This window comes from Lepidochelys kempii, chromosome 6, assembly GCF_965140265.1.
Source record: "Lepidochelys kempii isolate rLepKem1 chromosome 6, rLepKem1.hap2, whole genome shotgun sequence".
NCBI lineage: Eukaryota > Metazoa > Chordata > Testudines > Cheloniidae > Lepidochelys > Lepidochelys kempii.
This window is the reverse complement of record NC_133261.1, coordinates 55856385-55878175: the sequence shown is the minus strand read 5'-3', so window position 1 is coordinate 55878175 and position 21791 is coordinate 55856385. Positions and strand designations below refer to the sequence as shown.

General features: G+C 40.8%; 1 protein-coding gene across 12 annotated transcripts in view; it reads left to right on the top strand.

Annotated features, from left to right (window-relative positions):
- Window positions 1-21791, top strand: part of LRRC4C (leucine rich repeat containing 4C) — an 846136-nt gene that overhangs the window by 760612 nt on the left and 63733 nt on the right. Inside the window, exon 6 of one of the 12 annotated variants that reach the window (XM_073348028.1) lies at window positions 1181-1224. The exons of the other annotated variants lie outside the window; for them this stretch is intronic. The gene's annotated coding sequence lies outside the window, so the exon portion shown is untranslated. The remainder of the gene's footprint in view (window positions 1-1180; window positions 1225-21791) is intronic. 12 annotated transcript variants of the gene reach the window in all.

The following is a 21791-nucleotide window of genomic DNA, read 5'->3' as shown; positions in this document are numbered from 1 at the left end:
TGGAGTGGCTAGTTCAAGCCACTGCCCATATTATCCCAGCTACACTGCTATTTTTGGCATGCTAGTGTGAGCAGAGCTAGGGCGGATATGGCTACGTGAGCAGGGAATCATGCCCCCTGCTCCAAGTGTAGATGTAACCAAAGAGCAATAGAACCTAATAATCAACCATAGTAATTCTTGATAAAATGGGGAAGAGAGTCAATCAGAACAAGACTGAGGAGATAACCCCACTCCAGGAAAAGCAGAAGGAAGCTATCTTTCCTGTCCCTAGCTTGATAGAGCAGCACGTATCCATAACTCCCCCCTCCTCATTGGCTGGTGCAGTGAGACACTCCCCCACCACCTACTTTAACCACAGCGCCTTCCAAACCCGCATGCCTTGAAGAGCAGACCCAGTGAGAGATTGCAGAGTTTTAAACCTCGTTTCCTTCCATGGCATGGATGCTGTAGCGGGGGTGTGCTAGTGAGTCAGTCTTGCAGTAGTGAAGCATGTGCATATTATTCAGGAACTCCATGGCTACTGGCAAGCAGGAGGCTTACACAACACTTGATATTCCAGGGTGAAAAGGCTTATGCAGACTCAACCAACACAATTAAAGAGGCTGAAAAAGAGCAGTGCCCGTTACTGCCAAGAGCCACTGGAAGGGTTCCAAAGTCTACCTGCCTTAATGAAAAGTAGGGCTTTTTCAATTTCCCAGCAAATCCAGGGTGTGGTGGTGGGTTATTGGATCAGTGACAACTGTGTTCTTCAGTGAGGTGGGGTGCCTTGGGTCTGTCGTTTGATAGAGAGAACAAACAGCTCTTTGTTTTCATATGCTCCTTATATGACATTCCAATAAATAAAGAAATGAAAACCCTCCAGAATCAGTATAGACTAAGAAAGCTCTGTTGAGGTTGCTAGGCAGCAGATGCCAAAGGCATAGAAAGCAGGCAGGGCTTTGAAAACAAAATCTGTGACTTATGGGTTATCTGAAATAACCACTTATTGTGTCATCTTTGTTATAAATAAATAAATGTGGAATTTGTTTGTTATTTCTTGGGTAGATGAGCAGCATCTTTAAGAAATTTGAAATGAAAGACCTGTTTTTGTATCTCATTCCCTTTAGGCTTTTGGGATTATACATATAACTATTATTTATAATGGTACTGATTGATTTAATTGAGATTTTTGACTCTGCAGGTCCTGACTTGTGCCTATATTCTAGAAGCAGTTTGGGGCAGCAGGTTGGTTTATTTGTTTAATTGTTGCTTATGTTTGATTTTATATCACTGTGTGTATGTATATATATATATGTAAGAAAGACCCAACCTCCAAGGGTCAGAGCACCACTTGAGATGTGCTTGCCTCTTATTGATATCAGTGGGAGATGAGGCACCTCAACACCTTCTAGGATCAGTCTCTATAACGAGATCCCTCACTGTCAAACTGTTGCACTAACACAAGGCTTTTCCTATCACCACTACCCACCACTACCCAAGCCAATAGCACTCCCAATAGCCAGGGAATTCAGACGCAAGGTTAAAATTTTGGGCCACTTGATCTCCTTGACATCCATGTTTAAATAAGTGAATTCAGGTTTCTCTGGAGAGGACTGTCTCCTCAGGGTCAGCATGTGTATGTTTATGGAAGGGTCCAGCCACCTCTGTGGCACGGTCTTTTACACCCCTAGTACTCCAAGCGCCCGGCAAGATGAGGAAGTCCTCGGGTTGTTTGGGAGTGGACGACAAGCATCATCTCCCCCTGCTGGTAAACCACAGAAAAGGTAATGCAGTGCCTGACCTTGTATACAGTCTGCTTGCTGAGCTCTGGAATACATCCTTTGGGGGGGGTTCTGGGAACATCCACCACAGGAAAAGACCTGACATTATGTTGGAGGGGGAAGGGAACACAAAGCTTCAGAAATAGGAGGCCCAAGTCCTCTCCATGGTTTGTCCTGTACCTTCTGAAGAACTCCCAGCGTCCTCAGGATTTAGGGTCCCAATCCCCTTCTTTTGCGTGTGAGGCAAAACGTGCCTTGTCCCATGGGATAGTTCAGAGGAGAAACCTTCTGGGTTTTTTATATGTGTTTGATTTTTAGACCCTCTGATGGCCCTGTTAGGAATTGCGTCTCACAGGTTTCCAATGGTAATCCGTACAGTACTGTCCACTCCTGATAATACAACCATATCAGCTGTATAACAATTGAACAATAGGGGCATGTGCTGGGGAATGGGGAGGACTGAAAATATAAATATTTTTCTGTAATTCTCTTGCTTGGTGTGTGATTTCCTTTTTTAAACCACTCTTGTTGATGTTAATTGTCAAAGCTTTGAGATTCCAGAGAACGTACGGACTGCAGGTCCATAGTCTCACAGCATCAGGGTGAAGAACATCACCAGGTGACCCAATACATTTGTACTCAAGGTGATATTGTCATCCTTATTGCATCCCAATCGAACTGAGCCATGATATCCCAAATGAAATAAACCATTGTAGTTTTCCATTGGCCCAAATAATCAGTCACCTGGTGTGAATCTGCCACTTAGTTCCGAGCGCTCTTAGCTTGCAGTGGTATCTTCACTACATACGTATTTATTGGTTCTCAGCAAAAATTAGGTTTGCAGAGCAAATAGATTTTGTGCAGTTATCCTAAACAGATTATTCCCAGGATGCTTTAGGAAAAATTTGACAAGATGACTCATTCCTTTCATTTATTGTGCTATAATACCTGTGCAGGGCGAGAAAATGTAGACAATGGAAAATCATACTAATTAGACAATGCAAACTGAAATGGAATTTCTGATGGAAAAGTTACATTAGTAGTGTCTTTCCACTTCTCACTCGGGGCAGGGGAAGCTAGATAGAAGGTTATCTCAGCTAGGGAAGCTTTTGCCTCTGCTCAGCTCTTAGTGACGTAGATAGGCTTGGCTGCTTGAGTAATAGGCTGGGCTTTCAAAAGTCTCAGGGAACCACCTTCCTTTTTTCTTGCTGGTGAGCTCCCTCCAGTTCCCAGGCATCCGTTAATTAAAGCCATTCAGAGTTACCACTGCTGCAATTCACAAATCGCTTCCATGCTTTGCCAACCTTGGCTCCCTCAAGACAACAGACCAATCTGCAATCATAATCTTGCTGCGAGTTACATTTCTACATGGCCTGCAGCCCTGACAGAGTGTGAGATCGTGAGGCCTCCATATCTAAAGACAGGTTTCAGAGTAGCAACCATGTTAGTCTGTATTCGCAAAAAGAAAAGGAGTACTTGTAGCACCTTAGAGACTAACCAATTTATTTGAGCATAAACTTTCGTGAGCTACAGCTCACTTCATCGGATGCATTCAGTGGAATGACTCATCGGATGCACTCAGTGGAATGCATCCACTGAATGCATCTGATGAAATGAGCTGTAGTTCACGAAAGCTTATGCTCAGATAAATTGCTTAGTCTCTAAGGTGCCACAAGTACTCCTTTTCTTTTTGCATATCTAAAGAGAGCAGCTACCTTTATTGTGTTTGATTGAGAGGAGCTGATAGATACATTCCCAGAGGAGAGGGAGGGTAGGTGGCTGGGGGGGTTGTGGTGAAGGCAGGGGGATAGGGTGGATCTTACATTTGCCAATGTTCAGATCATTCTTTTTATTCCCCCACGCTCCATGGATGTATAGAATTTTGCTTTTCTCCCTGTTCCACCTTCCCCTGCAGTTTTTAATATTGGCCTCAAAATTTTCAGCAAATGTAGCATTGTTTATTTTATTTTGTTTGAAAATCTCCAAAGAGCCTGCAGAAATTGGTTTCTCAAAAGCTGGCACCAGCAAAGGGAAGGAATAATGTGCTTGTAGTTAAGGAACTGGGTTGGGACTCAGGTGATCTGCATGCACTTCTTAGCTCTGTCTCAGATGTCCTCAGTGACTCTGTGCAATCTATCTATGCCTCTATTTTCCACCTGTAAAATGGGGCTAACAATACTTTCTTACTGCACAGAAGTTTTGTGAAGATACCTTCATTAATGTCTGATAGCTACTTTGATAGACTGTGATTAGGACTTTGAAAGTACCTAGATAGATAATCCTGGTGCTGCTGGTGTCAGTTATGATTGTGGGCTTTGTAGCCAATGGGAAAAATGATTTCCTCACACTAAGGACATAGCTAAAAATATGTGTGAGAGAAAAGTGTCTGAAGTTAGACCAGCTGAAGTTAAGATCTTCAACTGCACATACTAATTAGTGTCAGCACTTAACCTGGGGGGGGACGGGGACAGGGTGCTGCAGGAAGTGGGGTTAATGTCTTAATAGAGAGTGCTTTTCAATATGATTCACCACAGAGTCAATGCTCTAGGTGGAGCAAGGGGGGCACTGTGTCGTTGGAAGTGTTGTGTGGCGGGGTGGTGAGTTATAAAACTGAGCTCTTGATTGTAACTGATTATTTAAGACTTGGCTCCAATATTTAATGAAAGAAGATTTTGTTTTAGCTGAATTCTAACTTTGGATATTTAAGTAGAGCCTCCTCTTGCACCTTCAATTGAATATGGTACTCTCCTTCACTTCTTACCAAATTTTGCATCCAGTTAAACATGTTTAAATTTAATATAAATCCAATGAAGTCACTCAAGTTTCACATTGGTGCAAGTGTGGACAGAATTTGGCTCTTCCTCTCCTCAGCTCCTGTATAATATTTCTGTTCACTATTAAACAGCTGCCCCATTCAACCCCAGAGGTGGCTGCATTTCACTGTTAATTTTTTTGACTAAATAATTTGTTCGGGTTTCTTAAAGATGAAAGGTTTCAGAGTAGCAGCCATGTTAGTCTGTATTGACAGAACCAGAAGAGTAACCAGAAGTCACCTACTACAGGACAGGCCCAACAAAGAAAATAACAGAACACCACTAGCCATCACCTTCAGCCCCCAACTAAAACCTCTCCAATGCATCATCAAGGATCTGCAACCTATCCTGAAGGACGATCCCTCACCCTCACAGATCTTGGGAGACAGGCCAGTCCTCGCTTACAGACAGCCCCCCAATCTGAAGCAAATACTCACCAGCAACCCCACATCACACAACAAAAACACTCACCCAGGAGCCTATCCTTGCAACAAAGCCCATTGCCAACTCTGTGCACATATCTATTCAAGGGACACTATCATAGGGCCTAATCACATCAGCCACACTATCAGAGGCTCGTTCACCTGCACATGTACCAATGTGATATATGCCATCATGTGCCAGCAATGCCCCTCTGCCATGTACATTGGCTAAACTGGACAGTCTCTACGTAAAAGCATAAATGGACACAAATCAGACGTCAAGACTTATAACATTCAAAAACCAGTTGGAGAACACTTAATCTCTCTGATCACTCGATTACGGATCTAAAAGTCACAATATTACAACCAAAAAACTTCAAAAAAGACTCCAAAGAGAGACTGCTGAATTGGAATTAATTTGCAAACTGGACACCATTAACTTAGGCTTGAATGAAGACTGGGAGTGGATTGGTAATTACACAAAGTAAAACTATTTCCCCATGTTTATTTTTCCCCCTACTGTTCCTCAGATGTTCTTGTTAACTGCTGGAAATGGCCCACCTTGATTATCACTACAAAAGGTTTTTCTTTTCTCTCCTGCTGGTAATAGCTCACCTTACCTGATCACTCTCAGTTACAATGTGTATGGTAACACCCATTGTTTCATGTTCTCTGTGTATATAAAATTTCCCTCCTGTATTTTCCACTGCATGCATCTGATGAAGTGAGCTGTAGCTCATGAAACTTATGCTCAAATAAATTTGTTAGTCTCTAAGGTGCCACAAGTACTCCTGTTCTTTTTAAAGATGAAAGATGCTAACTGTTAGATATATGGGATCACAGTCTCACCTGGTGTATATCTGAATAGCTCTGTGAAAGTCACGGCTCTATGCTGAACTATACCAGCTGAGCAATTTGCCTGTTGTTTTTATTCCTGTGGTTTATGGTAAAGTGTAATCACTTTGTGGCACCTTATAAGAGAGTTTGATGTCCATCTTGAAAAAATGGCAGTTACATGACATGCAGCAAGTGTTAGAATGTTTGTTATAAATGTTGAGTTATCACAGTAGGCATTGTGAAAAACCTGTTGGACCCTAATTGATTAAGTCCCATGTGCAGATTAAGTAAGAAGTATAAAAAAGAGTGATTCAACTAATAGTTTTCAGAGTAGCAGCCGTGTTAGTCTGTATTCACAAAAAGAAAAGGAGTACTTGTGGCACCTTAGAGACTAACCAATTCATTTGAGCATAAGCTTTTGTGAACTACAGCTCACTTCATCGGATTCATAAAGTGGAAAATACAGTGAGGATGTTTTATACACACAGACCATGAAAAAATGGGTGTTTATCACTTCAAAAGGTTTTCTCTCCCCCCACCCCACTCTCCTGCTGGTAATAGCTTATCTAAAGTGATCACTCTCCTTACAATGTGTATGATAATCAAGGTGGGCCATTTCCAGCACTAATCCAGGGTTTAACAAGAACGTCTGAGGAACAGTGTGTGTGTGTGGGGGGAAGAGGGGTAGGAAAAAACAAGGGGAAAGTGGCTAAGTCATTATGCAAGGTAACCTATTTCCCCTTGTTTTTTCCTCCCCCCCCCCCCCCCCCCCCGGTTCCTCAGACGTTCTTGTTAAACCCTGGATTTGTGCTGGAAATGGCCCACCTTGATTATCATACACATTGTAAGGAGAGTGATCACTTTAGATAAGCTATTACCAGCAGGAGAGTGGGTTTGTTGGGGGAGAGAAAACCTTTTGAAGTGATAAACACTCATTTTTTCATGGTCTGTGTGTATAAAACATCCTCACTATATTTTCTGCTTTATGCATCCGATGAAGTGAGCTGTAACTCTCGAAAGCTCATGCTCAAATAAATTGGTTAGTCTCTAAGGTGCCACAAGTACTCCTTTTCTTCAAGTAATAGTGAGGGCTCACTTCTTTCCACCTCCCCCCTGTCCCCCGACAAATGCACATACCCACATGTAGACCTATGCATGCCAGATGTATTCCCAATGGCTACAGATTTTAACCTGCATATACACATCTATTTCTGGACAAGCAGAAAGCAGTTGGGAGTTGACAGGACGACAGTCATTATCAGGCAGTTGTAATTTTTCATGTAAAATTATGTGGGCAGCTTCCATTGCTACCAGGCAAATTTAGACAAATAAAATGATCAAATGAGTAATTTTTGATATTCTGTATATGTATAAATGAAAGCTGGTAAGCCTCTGTTCACTCAGTTTTACTACTAAGATGTCTGTGGGGATTTATTTTAGAAGAAAGGACCCTTAGATGGAACCAAAGCCAATAACCCTGAAGAGACAAATGGAGGCAGGAGAACTTAGTAGCAATTCCTTTTTATATTTCAGGGTGGAATAGAAATAGTGATGTGATATGAATAGATCATTTTGGATCTCCTTGGGATAAACTGAAAAATGAAATGTAAAAGGAACAAGCTTAGCCTGGTGAAAATTACAAGTCCAGTCATGCAATCCTGAGTCACCTGCCATACATGTTACTCGTTCACTTTCCAAAGCACAATGTTGTTGCTAGAAGCATCTTACCCATTGTATATCATAAATTTTAAACGTTCATGGCATTCGGGTGAAATTCTGTCCCCATTAAAATCAATGGCAAAACCCCCATTGACTTCTGTGGGGTAAGAATTTCACCCAGTGTCTCAATTATCTTTTGTTTTTCATTCTTGAGACCTTTTTTCAGTATGTTTTTTTTTTCTTTCTGTGCTTCTGCCACTATCTTTTAAAAATCATCACTCTTTTCCCTCTTTCATCCTTTCTATGCTATTCTCTCTCCACTGTTATGTCTCTTCCTTCCATTTCTCACCCACCATGGTCCTCTCCTCCATTTCACATCCCATCCTTCCCATCCCTCAAGTGCCTCCCAAGTTCTCTTAGGATGGGGGATGGAATATGGATTTCCCTCACCCTCCAAATGCAGGCAATGAGCGTGTCATGGAAGATGATTGTGTGGGAGAATGAATGTGCATGTTTTACCTCCAAATGTGGGTAAGACAGCTCTGCCCCATGGAATTCAATGGTACAATTAGACTGCAATTAAAAATCTATGGTTGGCACATGTCAGCTGACCCAGACTTGCAGGGCTTGGGCTACGCAGCTGTAAAATTATGGTGAAGAGGTTTGAGCTGTGTCTGGAGACCGGGCTATAGGAATCTATCCCCATGTAGGATCCCAGAGCCTGGGTTCCAGCCTGTGCTTGCATGTCTACACCAGAGTTTTACAGCCCCACGAACCCAAGTCAGCTGACATGGGTCAGCTACAGGTGTTTAATTGGAGTCTGGACATACCCTTAGAGACTACAGGTACACACCCTAAATCATTTGAAATCTCTCTACACAGCAGGCTAGTTTCAAATAGTAAGTTCAAGAGGCTCTTCTAAGGAGAAGTTTAATAGTCAATACCCCTGTTTTTCTTCTAGACACCCACCTGCATAGTGACCCACTCATGTTGCTAATGGAGTCTTGCTACATTTTTGAATTCTGATAACTGCAGATTTCCTTGTACAGATTTTCGGATTAACCTCCAAAACAAAAGCCATTAAAAACAAACAAATAGCCCTGCATTTCATTCCATAAAGCAAGCAAGCTCAAACAAACCCTTAGTACATGGTATGCAAAATATAACAGCTAAACACCTATGTGCAATTAGCTAAAGGTAACTTTTTAAAAAAATGATTCTACAAAATGTTTCATGTGAGTATATTTTCAATATACAAAAAACTTTTATTCCATATTGTACAAATAGTCTGTTTACAGTGCCATAGGGGCACGCTATATTTTGCTCACATATACCATAACAATGAATCAGGAAGCTTTCTTTAATTCTGTTGATGTGTAGGCTTTTTTATGTTGCTTATAACCAGAGTATCTGAATGCTTCAGAAACTGTAATTAATTTAGATTTATAAAATAAGAGAGACCTCTCTGAACAGTCTAGCTACATCTGACCAATACTTAAAACTACAGTAAATGAAAAAAGGAAACAGCAACCTATGACTTACAAGTGTACTAAATAATCAGACCACAGAAATAATCAAAATTCCTAAATATTGCATCTATGTGCTTGTGTAGCAGTCCTTCTTAAAAGATGTCCCGTGTAGTATACTCTAAATGTTAGTAGATCAGTGGCATTATCTTTGTGCACACACTCCGTGAACATTATAATTGTCCCATTTTACAGATGGGTAAACTGAGGCACAGAGATTAGGGACCTGACTGAAAGCCCATTGAAGGCAATCAAATGATTCCCAGTGACTTCATTAGGCTTTGGACTGTGCCCTAAATTACTTGCTCGAAGTCAAGCAGGAGGCCCATGGCAGAGTTTAGAATAGAACCCAGATCTTCTAATACTGATTAAACAAAACAAAACAAAATGGCATCTTCTACTTTATGGCTCCAGTCCAGCAATTTGATCTTCTAATGTGAACCCTTTTTCCTGTGCAGAACCCTGTTGGGGCTAGCAAGAATCCCTCCTTCCTAGTGAGACATACAATACTTGTTTGTAGCCCTTGAAGGTTCTGTTGCATCAGACTTCAAGTCTGTGACATGTTGAGGTAAAAAAAATGCTTATTGTAGGTCATTTTTGGAGGTGGTTATAGAAACGTTTATATCGATCGCTTCCCCTTCCAATTCCTGTACACTCTTTTAAGGGTGGGAAAATGTGAAGCTCATTAAAGCAAAGAGCTAATAGCTAAAAGCAAGCCTAGTAAAGACTTGCTGCTGTGCAAATTTCCCCCATGTTGTTCTGCTAAGAAAGTTAAAGTGCCAATGCTGCTCAGTCAGTGTGTTTTGAGTCCTGATCTACAGCTCCTCCTACTATTCTAGTCCTGAGCTGCTTCTAAGTAGGCACTGATTATCGCAGCTGATTGCATGGTTGTTTAATAATGCTGGCAAATGTTCACTAGCTACAGAGTTGAGCCCCACCAAACTCATTTCATTCTTTTACACCAATTAAGCATTAAATTGAACCCATATTTCCATAGATGAAAAATTTAAGCGGTTCTTCTAGAAATGGAAGAGAATTTGAGACCCAGCTGGTTACTTGCAAAAGAAGTTTCAACCTGACATGTGGCCAAGCAATATACCTCTGAGAGATTGGGCTTATAATATCTACCAAATGAACCTGAATTGTGTCAGCAAGAATGAATGAAAGCCACATCAAGCCTTTGTGCTCCATGCAAGGTCTCAGAGTGAAAGCCCCCAGTTTCTCGCTGGTTTAAATCTTAGTTCTAATTAGTATGATTAAGGATATTTTTTTTTAAAAAGTGCAATGTGTTTATAAAGTCATGTCAGCCAAGTGATGGTCTCTACCCCAATATACCTACCATACCAGCTGTATGAGAGACAAGCAATTGGCTAAGGATTGCCACTTGAGCTTTCTCCTGAACTCAAACCTTAGCCTGAAACATTTCTGAGCTGACAAAAAATTTGGCAAACCTTTTTTTCATATGCATATGCCTTGAAGTTACCCAGAGTAAGAAGTGCCAGAATGCTGTCGGAAATGCTCTTCTGATGAGATTTCCAGCATCCTGGTTTTCAGCTTGATGAGGTTCATGAAATTAAGGACAATGGCATTTTTCTTTTCTTTGTTTGGTGTTTGATTGTTTTTGTTTTATTTCAACTTGAACTATAGATAAAATAATGCAAAAATACTGTTGTTTTGGGAGGTGAAAAGTGAATCCCAACTTTATTTGTTTGCGATTTAATCTGGTATCATGGTGTTATAAACTGAGTTTCACAGTTATTTAGGTGTATTAGTAGAACACATTGATGTGCATCATCAGTTGCATCTTCAATGAATCTTTCCATCAGCTACCTTTGTTCAGGGATCTGGATGTGATGGAGAAGGGAAGATCCATATTTCCATGGCTTATCTCAGTAGTTCTCAAGCAGGAGTGTGGGGCTGTGAGCAGGTTTCAGGGGGGCCACAAAATAAGGCCAGCATTAGACTCGCTGGGGCCCAGGGCACAAAGCTGAAGTCCCAGAGCATGGGGCTGAAGTCTGGGGTCCTGAGCCCTGCCACCTGGGGCTGAAGCCAAAGCCTAAGCAATGTAGTTTTTGTGGGGTGCCCTGTGGTGTGGGGCTCTGGGCAGTTGCCCTGCTAGCTACCCCGTAACGTTGACCTTGGCTTTTATATGCAGAAAAATAGTTGTTGTGGCACAGGTGGGCCGTGGAGTTTTTATAGCACGTACTGGGGGCCTCAGAAAGAAAAAAGTTGAGAACCCCTGGCTTATCTGTCTGGCAAAAAGGTTCAAAGCTTTTGGGGCCAAGGAAACAGGAAGCGGAGTTCCAATTGTTCTTTATTCTGTCATGCTCAGAAGTAACTCACTGAGAGAAGTAAACTTCTTTGGCCTGGTCTATACTAGGAAAGTAGGTCGGTATTCCCACTCCCGAGCGACACAATTAAACGGACATAATCCCTGGCGTAGACAGTGCTGTCAACAGGAGAGTTCTCCTGTCAATCTAACACTGCCTCTCATGGAGGTGGAGTTCCTACACTAATGGGAGAACCTGTCCCATCAACGTAGAGAGTGTCTTCAGTGAAGCGCTACAGTGGCACAGCTGCAGTGTTGCAGTGCGGTTTTGTACTCTCTTGCTATATCACCCGCACACTGGGCAGAGAAATGTCAAGTTAAAAGTAGGGAACAGGTAATAATTAAATCGCAGATCATCCAATTTCCAGGGTTACATTAGCAACCTAACCTGTTTTTATCTCTCTGAAATGAACCTCCAAATGTTTTCAGAGTCATTCATCACGCCTAAATTCTGGAGTCTTCAGAGGAGGCAAGAGGGAAATGAGACAAAACGCAAACCTTCTCAGGAACATGGGACTTACCCTATGCAGGGCATGATCTGAGGCCCGTTAATGCTGATGGAAAGACCCCTTTTGACTTTGCAGGGCTTTCGGCCAGCTCTGTGGAACAGACTGTTAGTGATTTGGGAAGATGTGTGAAGTATTTCCTTGAATTTGTTTTATTCTCTTTATTCTCACATTTTCCCCTCACGACTACTAATGAAAAACTCTTATGTGTGTGTGTTAATTCCAATTTCACCCTCACATTTTAGTCTCATTTTCATAATGCTCAAGATCAGAATAATCTCCAAATGTATGAGAAATGTCTAAAAGGATGGGAAAAAGCACTCATTAGACCTAAAGGGAACATTATTTCTATTATTATTATCTATTAATTAGTCATTCAAGACTTATATTCAAGGAAACCTAAAAGGTATGATTCTGAAAAATGCTGAACATTCCCAACCCTTGCTGAAGTCAATGGAAATCCATGATCGATGGGGGTGCTAAGAACCTCCTGCATCAGGCCCAGATTGTCATAAATGTACACAGAGCTTTATAAACAAATAGAGGAACATTCACTCCAATAAATATATATAATATTTTCTTTCTGATGTGGGTGCCTATCTGCCAGTTATAATCTTAACTCATTTCTTAAGTAATATAATCTTAATTATAGTCTTACCTCATGAACATGCTAGTAGGAAAGAAATCAAACTGATAGATTTTTTTTCTGTAAACAGCAAAAAATACCCTGTATGTTAAAATAAAGCAAAACCAATGTGGGATGCAGTTAGAAAGCTTGACAGTATGTAAATCATTTTGAACTTTATGTTTATCCATTAGATTCATGATTTTAACCTCTATTACTCCTAATGACAGAGGTATTTGTGCTTATCTTACTCGTGTTATATAGGAGTCACCACTGTAATTAAAGGTGGAGTGTAGCATCCATTATAAACCCCGTTTTCTCTGTTGCTTATAACTGTCTTCAATAAATCCGATTGGGGTGGAATTTTACCCTACTTCTTCTCAATACAGTAGTAGACATTATTTTATTTATTCATTCATTTATTTAATTTCAGCAAAATCTATTCACCATTGTGAGTTTTGTTCATATTAAAAACTGAACATTTGTCCCCTACTGTCTAATCAAACATTCTGTGCTCATAATTGCTAGTGGCAGAACTTGATTTGTTCCTTAGATCTCTTTGATTTCTTGACATTTCAATGTGAGATTTTGCAGTAGTAACATTGTATTGAGCCTAAATCTTCACCATGGGATTTATCTTTGTGGGTATCCACACGCTAAGAAAAAAGGTGTTTTCATATCTCATGTTAAGTGGGTAAAATCCTAAAGAAGACAAGGCAGTTTGTCATTTTTACTTCTGTTAGCATGTTGAGAGAGGCGGGAGAGCTTAGGGTTCAACCTGACCTGCTAACATGCATTAAAACTACAACGTTCTTGTCTTCTGTAGGATTTCACCTCATGTTAGTTAGCACATTACCCAACATGTGGTTAAAAAAAAAAAAATCACCTTTTCTTTGTAGTAAAAACAAGGTGTGTATGCACGTGCGTGCACTGGTATCAACCCTTATTTAGAGTGCCTAACATTTTCCATTTAAAATATCTCTGAGGCTTTCCTTGAGAAACTCTTAACACCTCCATTGCTTGCAGTAGGCCTTTAAAATTTGGCGAAGCCTTCAAAAAGAAGAGTGAAGTGCCTTTTCTGTACTGCATGAAATTCCATTCAGGTTTGACTGAGTTATAAACTGTTAAAAATAGTCATTTCTCTTGCTTTGGAAGAGAACATTTTGGCAGCATGCCAAAATAATAACAAAACCAAACATTCTAAAGAGCTAGGCCCATGCCAACACCAAAGCATCAGCAGCCCTGGGAATGCCTGGGAGCTGACTTAGTAGTGAGTGCGGGGGGGAGGAGGAGGAAGGTCAGGTCAAGATAGGCTCCTCCTTCTCCTCACTGAGCACACCTCCCCGGACCTGGAACAGGTCCCAACATCCCATCCCCCTTTCTGGCAGCAACAGATGAGGCAAGAGCCCACTCACTGCCTGGAGCATGTGGGAAGGAAAGAAAACCAGACTAAACTGGGTTTCTCCCACCCATCTCCTGGATCCAGCATATGGTGCCAACAGTCCATCACCCTTTGGGGTAACAGTCTTTTCTTGCTGTCAGCTCATATAGTTAGTCACAGAGGTCAAGTTGTAGACATCTGTACTACATTCCTGAATGTTCAGGATTCAAACCCTGCTGATGTTGCCTGACGGAGGGATTATTACAGTTATATGTGACAGAATTTGCTTTTACGTTTTTCTGGGAGGACACCCTATGAAATTACCTAAAAAAATCCTACAAGGCAGGGTTATTAAAAATGTTATTTTAATTGCAAAAAGTCAAATACTTGAAAGGTCGGAATTCCCATATTTGTCATTCTCTTGAAGTACGTGATCACACAAACTATTTGTTTTTGTTTCTGTTTTCTACTGGACCGTACATCATTTCAGTGCACAGTTGCATAAGGGATAAGAATTATGGTTGCAGGAGCCATCTTAAATCTGGCATTTCCCAACGTTGGAGTGTTTGACTTTGCAACCTAAATAACATTTTTTAACTAAAAACTTCCACTTTCATCTCATACCCACATTGCAGATTCTTAACTCTGGTAATCCACTCCCTGTTCAGACACAAAACTGCCCTCCCCCCCCCCCCAACTCCCAGTGAAATAAATGGGAGATCCGGGCATCTAGAGACAGTAAAATATTGCACTGAGCTCTGGAATGATGCTCAAAGTGGAACATTTTGCCCCACATCTGTATTTCCTCAGGTTGTGGGTACTGTGAGTTTAAAGGGATGGTGAGAGTGAAACAAACCATGTGCCTGAAGACTGAAGTTAATTGCTTACCTTGTATTCCTTCAATCTCTCTTCCCAGAAGACACATGTATGTACTTTTCCTATAATAGAATTTACCTCCTCTATTTAAACCTGATATTATTTGTGAAAGTTAAAAGGAGAATTGATTAACCTTCCAATTGCTTCCCCCCGTCCAAAGTCTGAAGAGATGGTCTTGATTTTTTGGTGTTTATTTGATTGTTGAGTCATAGCTAAGGCTACATTTTAATCATGGATATTTTTAGTAAAAGTCATGGACAGTTTACGGGCAGTAAAAAAATTCACAGTGTGTGACCTGCCCATGACTTGTACTATATACCCCTGACTAAATCTGGGGGTGCTGTGGATGCTCAGGGGGGTGGCCTGGGGGACACCGTGGATGTTGGGGGGTGAGACACCAGCTGGTGCAGGGGGGGCAGGGGGGGCAGGGGGGTTAGGGGGGCTGTCAGACTCCCTACCCAGCTCCATGCCTTCTGGGAAGCGGCAACATCCCTCAGCTCCTAGGCAGAGGCTGAGGTGCAGCCATGCAGCTCTGTGCGCTGCCTGCCCCTTGAGCACTGGCTCTGCAGCTCCCATTGGCTGGGAACCATAGCCAATGGGAGCTGCAGGAGTGGTGCCTGCAGACTGATGCAGCACATAGAACCCCCTGGCCACGCTTCTCCCAGGAGCCGAGGAAGCCCCCCGAGGTAAGCACTGCCCAGAGGCCTCACCCCCTCTCGTGCCCCAACCCCCAGCCCTGAGCTCCCCGCCCAAACTCCTGCTGCTGTTGTGGGGGGCGGGCGCAGAGGGGCGGTGCCTCAAGACTGCCCCAGCAGCGGCCGGTGCAGCTGGCCGCTGCAGAAGTCACGGAGGTCACAGAAGGTCACGGAATTTGTGACCTGTGTGACAAACTCACAGCCTTAATCATAGCATATATTCATATGATACGTACTCCATGAATCCATTAGGGTCTTTGCTATTGATTTTCTGTGGATGGTGGTGAGATACTTTAGTACTCAGGAGCAGAATAAAGCCGTAAGATAGACATACCTAGCTCTTAAATAGCACTTTTAATCAGAAGATCTCAAAGGAGGTAAGCATAATCATTCCCTATTTTACAGATGAAGAAACTGAGGCACTGAGCAGTGAAGTTACTTACCCAAGGTCATCCAGCCAGGTGGAGGCAGAGCCAGAAATTAAACATAGTCTCTTGTGTCTGAGTCCAGTATCCTATATGCCTGTCATGTCTGCAAGGCAACCTACAACCCTAAAGTATCCCCACACCTATTAAGTACAATTCTTGTTTAGTTCCAGTAAGCAACTAAAATTTATCAGCTACTTTAGCGCTCACATAAGACAGTTTTTATTGCACTTATTTTTACTAATAAGATAGGTCTGATTCTTGAAGGGTCTGAACATCCTCAACTCCCATTGAAGCTGATGTGATTTTAGGGTATTCAGTACCTCTCAGCATCAGGTACTGTAATGCTCTACATCACAGATGCCTATTGGCTTACACTTGTTCTATTATCCAAATGCACTCTATCATGAAAGTGAGAGAGCAGCCAAGCTTTGAAACAGAAGTTGTTGAAAATATCATTTATGTTAAAGTAATTGATTCCTGATCATTTTAACCTCTCTGCCCTCTTCTTGTTCTGGTGCCCATCATATTGTGTGCTCATGACACATCTGGACCTTGGCTTAATGGATTTGTTAATCGATAATGCCCCTTTTGTCATGACTCTGCCAGTCAAAGAACTGGCTGTGATGGGAATTACATCTCTTATGCCAAAGGCATATAGCAGATGTCAAGGTCAATTATCAGGTATAAGAGTTTGTATTGAAAAGGAGCTAAAATAGTGCTACTGGGCTTTGCATTTATGCACCACTGAGAAAACACTAAAATGTTTGCTGTGCTTGACTTGAATACCAGGGTTTTGCTATTGGCACTCATGTTTCTGTGTGGGTCTTTAGAGATCAAAGGATTCAGGACCAGGAGTGTGTAGAAATTACCACCAGAGCCCTATGCACAGAATTGACAGGCAAGTGGTGATGAGTGGATATGTAAATTAAGGTGGCTTGGGACAGATCACAGATGGGAAAAGAGTAAGATGCTTCATAAAGAGCCCTATGAAAGCTAGAGCTGTCCCTGAGCTTAGATTTTGAGAATTGTAAATTCCTATTTGCTTGTCTACTTGAAGCATTCAGTCAATAAAATTGTATGTGCAGTTGCAGCAAATGCATGTGCAGTTCACTAACTTTTAAACACACAACTGTGCATGCAAATTAGATGCACAAATACATTTGCACAATTCTGAAAATTTGAATTATCATGCTTCCTGATCACATTACACAGAGAACAGCGTTAAAAGGAAACGGGCCAATTCTGATGAAACTTGTGTCCTCCAATTTGCCTAACTATTTGAACGTGAGTTTGACTGGCTGCTGTACTGATGACATTTTCTAATTCAATTTAATGATTCCAGCATTTTCCCAAGCTGCTACGGAAATCTCCCATCAACTGCTACCCATGTCATCTTTTCATCTGCTTGGTTTTTTTATTTCTGTTATAATCTCCTACTCATTTTGCACCGTCTGATCAGATGGATCTCCAGCAAATGCCTTCTATCAACTTAATCCCAATATTGCCTACAATTTCCCGTAATGATTCTACCCCATCTCTAGTTCACATTAGGTCTTCTCTCTCTCAGTTACTAACTAAACCTTGCTTCACAGAAAAAGACGACTAATTTCCCCTCCGTTCCTTTCAGTCTCCAACTATTTCCTTACTCCTCCCTGAGCTTTGATTCCTTACAATGTTTTATTTTAAAACCATGATGGTCAAAATCCTTTCTGCATGTACAGAATATATTTGCATTTTTCCAAATTCTTCACTTTGTTTTTTTAAATATATATTTTACAGACAATAGTCAGTGTTGTCTAGTTGTCAGAGTACCAGGATTCTTCTCCAGCTACTGACTCACTATGTGCCCTTAGGCAAGTCACTTAAATTATTTGTACCTCAGTTACCCAATCTATAAAATGGATGCCATAATATCTAATTCAGAGGGTGTTTATGTCTAATTAATGAACTATATGAAAAGTGCTTTGAAATGTTAATTTGAAAGGTGCTGTATAAGTACACAATAATAATTTCCTTTAATTTCATGGGTTTCATCTGTTTCCTGAGGGTTTATTTTTCTCTCCCACACACACACTGCTTCATTTTTCTAGGTCATACTTATGTTATTTCACATCTTAATTTTGCCACCAAATAATGACTGGGTATTGTGTATACATATATCAAAGAGGATTTTAAGGATTAATTATTCATGTTCCATATGAACCACTGCAATCTTAAATGATAAAATAAGCCTTTTGAAAAATGTAGTTTATTTTCTTTTCACATTTGTCTATGTTTTGGAGGCATACAGTGATAATAACAATATCATAAATTAGGCTGTACGATACTACAGTGATGGAGAACTTAGAAAGATACTGCCATTTAAATTTTCAAGAGTGAAAACTGTGATTTTGACCTTCTCAGTTTGTGGATGCCCAACTTGAAACATCTTTTAAAAAGCCTAATTTTCAGAGAGTGAATGCCCAGCACTTTCTCCAAATGACGGTTCTTTAAAGTGTCTCAAATTGGGCATCAGAATCACTAGTCACATTTGAACTTTTATGCCTTTGCCTCTTATAGGAAAGGTTTTACAAACTCTTAGATATACCCTGTAATTTCTGAAATGGAACCACAGTTAGAGTGTAATATGAAAGCTGTTTAACACAACAACACTACGCAAAATTCATGACTGGAAGTGAAGAAGAATATTGAATACAATTGAAACTGTAGTTAGAATATTAGACTGGCAGCATATGGATTGGGGCAGGACTCTGAAGTTAAAGGTGCTATTACTCAGGTGAAAGATGCTGTGGGATCTTTAAAGATCACAAGTTGTGAATAATCACTTTTCAGTTTTCTGTCTCATCCTAGAGACCTGGCTTTATTTTGTGTATGTGAAGAGCCAAATACCAGAAACATTCATGTAAATAAATTTATTCAAAAAACAGGCAATTGCAGGATTAGGACCCAAGACTGGCATCCTCTTTGTATCTAGTAGCAAATGGCTCCATTTTTTATTTATGGCATATATATATATATATATATATATATATATATATATATATATATATAATAATATAATTTTTCCTTCATTTCAAATTATTCCATAAATAAGAACATGGGAGTGAAGAAACAGGACAATTTCAAAGCTAAAGTGCTTTTCAGCAAATTATACAAGTTACTGGCATCATTCACAATTTGCTCAGCACCACTTTACTTAATGTAAGATGACTAGCTTCAATAAAGCTGAAATATTAACTCGTGTGAGAGATGGCCAACTATAGACTAGCAATGACTCCATCCTCAATTGTTGCTTAGTCATTTGTAATCATCAGGCAAAAATGCCTTCTCCAGAATAAAGAAAAATATGTATTTATGGATATAAAAATAGTTGCCAACAATTACTGTGTAGCTGACAAAAGTAAAAGAACATCAGAGACTTGGAAAAGATTTTAGCACAGCTAAGATTAAATTAGAATTATGTGAGGATAGATAGTAAAACGGAAAAAATGTTAGGGAAAGAAATAAGAGGACAATTGTTATGATATCAATATAACTATACTTTGCACTTCTGCAGCATCTTCCCTTCAGTACATTTACAACTATTAATTAACCCTCACAGCACCCCTGTGAGTTAAGTATTTTTAGTCCCATTTTACAGACAAGACACACAGAGATGAAGTGACTTGCCCATTATCACAAAGCCAGATGCTGGCGCGGCCTTGCATAGAATTTAGAAATTCTGCCTACAAATTCCTTGTGGTAACCTCTAAAATATACCCTCTCTTTATTATTTATTATATTATCTATATTTGAACTTGCAGAAGAAGTTCAAATATTTATTTTTGTATTTATAATAATCACTGACTTTAAATGTTACAGAAAACTCAGACACCTACCTGCTTGTGTTCCCTATGAAAATAACTAGCTGTACAGTAAACTGATTCTTATATTTAGCATATAACAAAAACTTATTAAGAATAAGACCACATTTTCAAATGTGGCCACCTACTTTTCAGTTACATAGTTTGTTATCACAAATAACAATGCAGGTTTTCTATGAGCAAATGAGCAATTAACATAGAAGTACAATATGCTAGATTTGCATGCACACGTACCTGCTTTCACATACAAACACTGGCTTTGAGTGTACAAGCCATGTTACAGCTACATTTCCAAGGACCACTTTGAAACTTCTTCTGGTATATGGCTTCTCATGGCACAAACAATGAATTAGGTATTGGATAATTGTTGTAGCTATAGCAGCAGCATCTGGAGACATGAAACATAGCAATCCACCATCAAGATGATAAAGAAGTCCATCCGTAACCAGATAGCACATTGTTCATGAACTTCACAGGGGCAGAACAGGAGCACAAGAAACCCCAGAGTTACAGGTCTGAGTTAAACTGCCCATGACATATCCATTTGTAACTAAAAAGAATCTTTCGGTTCATATGATTGTTCTGAGGGACTTGCAAGAGCTGAACCGGAGAGACTAGGACATGCAGATCTGAGTTGTCAATCTGCCAAGAAATGTGCCACTGATCCAAAATGCTGCCCCACACCATCTATTGCCACACTTCCTTAGGAAGGTTATGTCTGATGTACTGTCTGACAGGCTCAACTATTTCAGGAAAAGGACATCTTGACTTCAACTGGTGTTTTTGATGTAGCTTTGAAATAAAATTGTGAAGTAAGCTATCTTGACAGTTGGCTGCATGCAGTAATGCAGCAAAGACCCTGATTCGACACCTAATCGCTGGGAGAGCAATGCCAGCCAGGACTGGAAAGTTGGACACCTTATATATGTATATACAAAAGAGCATCAGCGTGAGTACAGATCCCTGGGGATATCTTGTTCATATGATGTGGGTGAGATGATTCATATCATTCGGCTATTTGAACTATCTCCATTCTTGGCAATCATTGTTCTGTTAGAAATCATCTGGATAGTAAACTGTACAAGTTCTTGTCTGGGACCATAGACTAGTCCACGGTGCCACACTGTAAAAGTTAGCAGAAAAAGCACCGACCTTCTGTCCTGCCTCAAAAGCATCCTCAATTAAAAAAAATCAGTCTAATCACTTGATCCTTAGCACTATGGCCGAGTTGGAACCCTGCCTGGTAATGAGGTAACTGGAAGTCAATTAAAGGCAACAGTCGTTTATATACCAGTCAAGCAGCTTAAAAGTGATGCTGATCAGAGTGGTAGTTCTTCTCGTCATCTGCCTTCCTTCCAGGCTTAAGAAGAGCCACGATGTGTGACCTTCACCAGGGCTTTTGAACTGTACAACATTCCAGGCAAGTATTATAGAGCCTTAGTAGAAAGTCGCAACAGGATGAGCTGATGGGATGCAGGAACTCCCCATGGATGTTGTCAAGCCCAGGAGTCTTGAAGATTTAAAAAAAAAGAAATAGCTGATTCCAGTTTCTCCTTAGTGAATGACTGGGATAAGCTGGAGTCAGCTGTGGGGGTTAACAAATCCTTGTGAGAGCCGACAATACTTCCAATCATGATCTCTGTTTGTGATTCCTGGTCAGCTGTTGGCCACAAGGTGGACTGCTACAGCATTTGCTGAGACACATGCAGGGCATTTAGGGGTCTCCTCTGCCTGAATGTGAGGAAGGAGGCCCCACACTGGATGGCTTGAGTTCTGGATGGCTTGAGTACCTGAAGTCAGCACTTTCAATTCATGCCACCTTTCCAGCCTCTTAACACTAAAATGTTCCATTAACATATTAGCTGCTTGTTTGTCCCCTCAGGTGAAGCAGACTGTGTGACTTTTTGAAAGAGGTTGTCACAGACATCATCCCAGCAGGGGATAAATGCCCTATGAAAACCACATGGAATGAACTTTCTAGCTGCACTTAACAAAGTCTCACAGAAGACCATGTAAGCAAAGTTCACATCATCAGCCACATGCTGTGATTTCCTGACTGTGAGGAATTTGA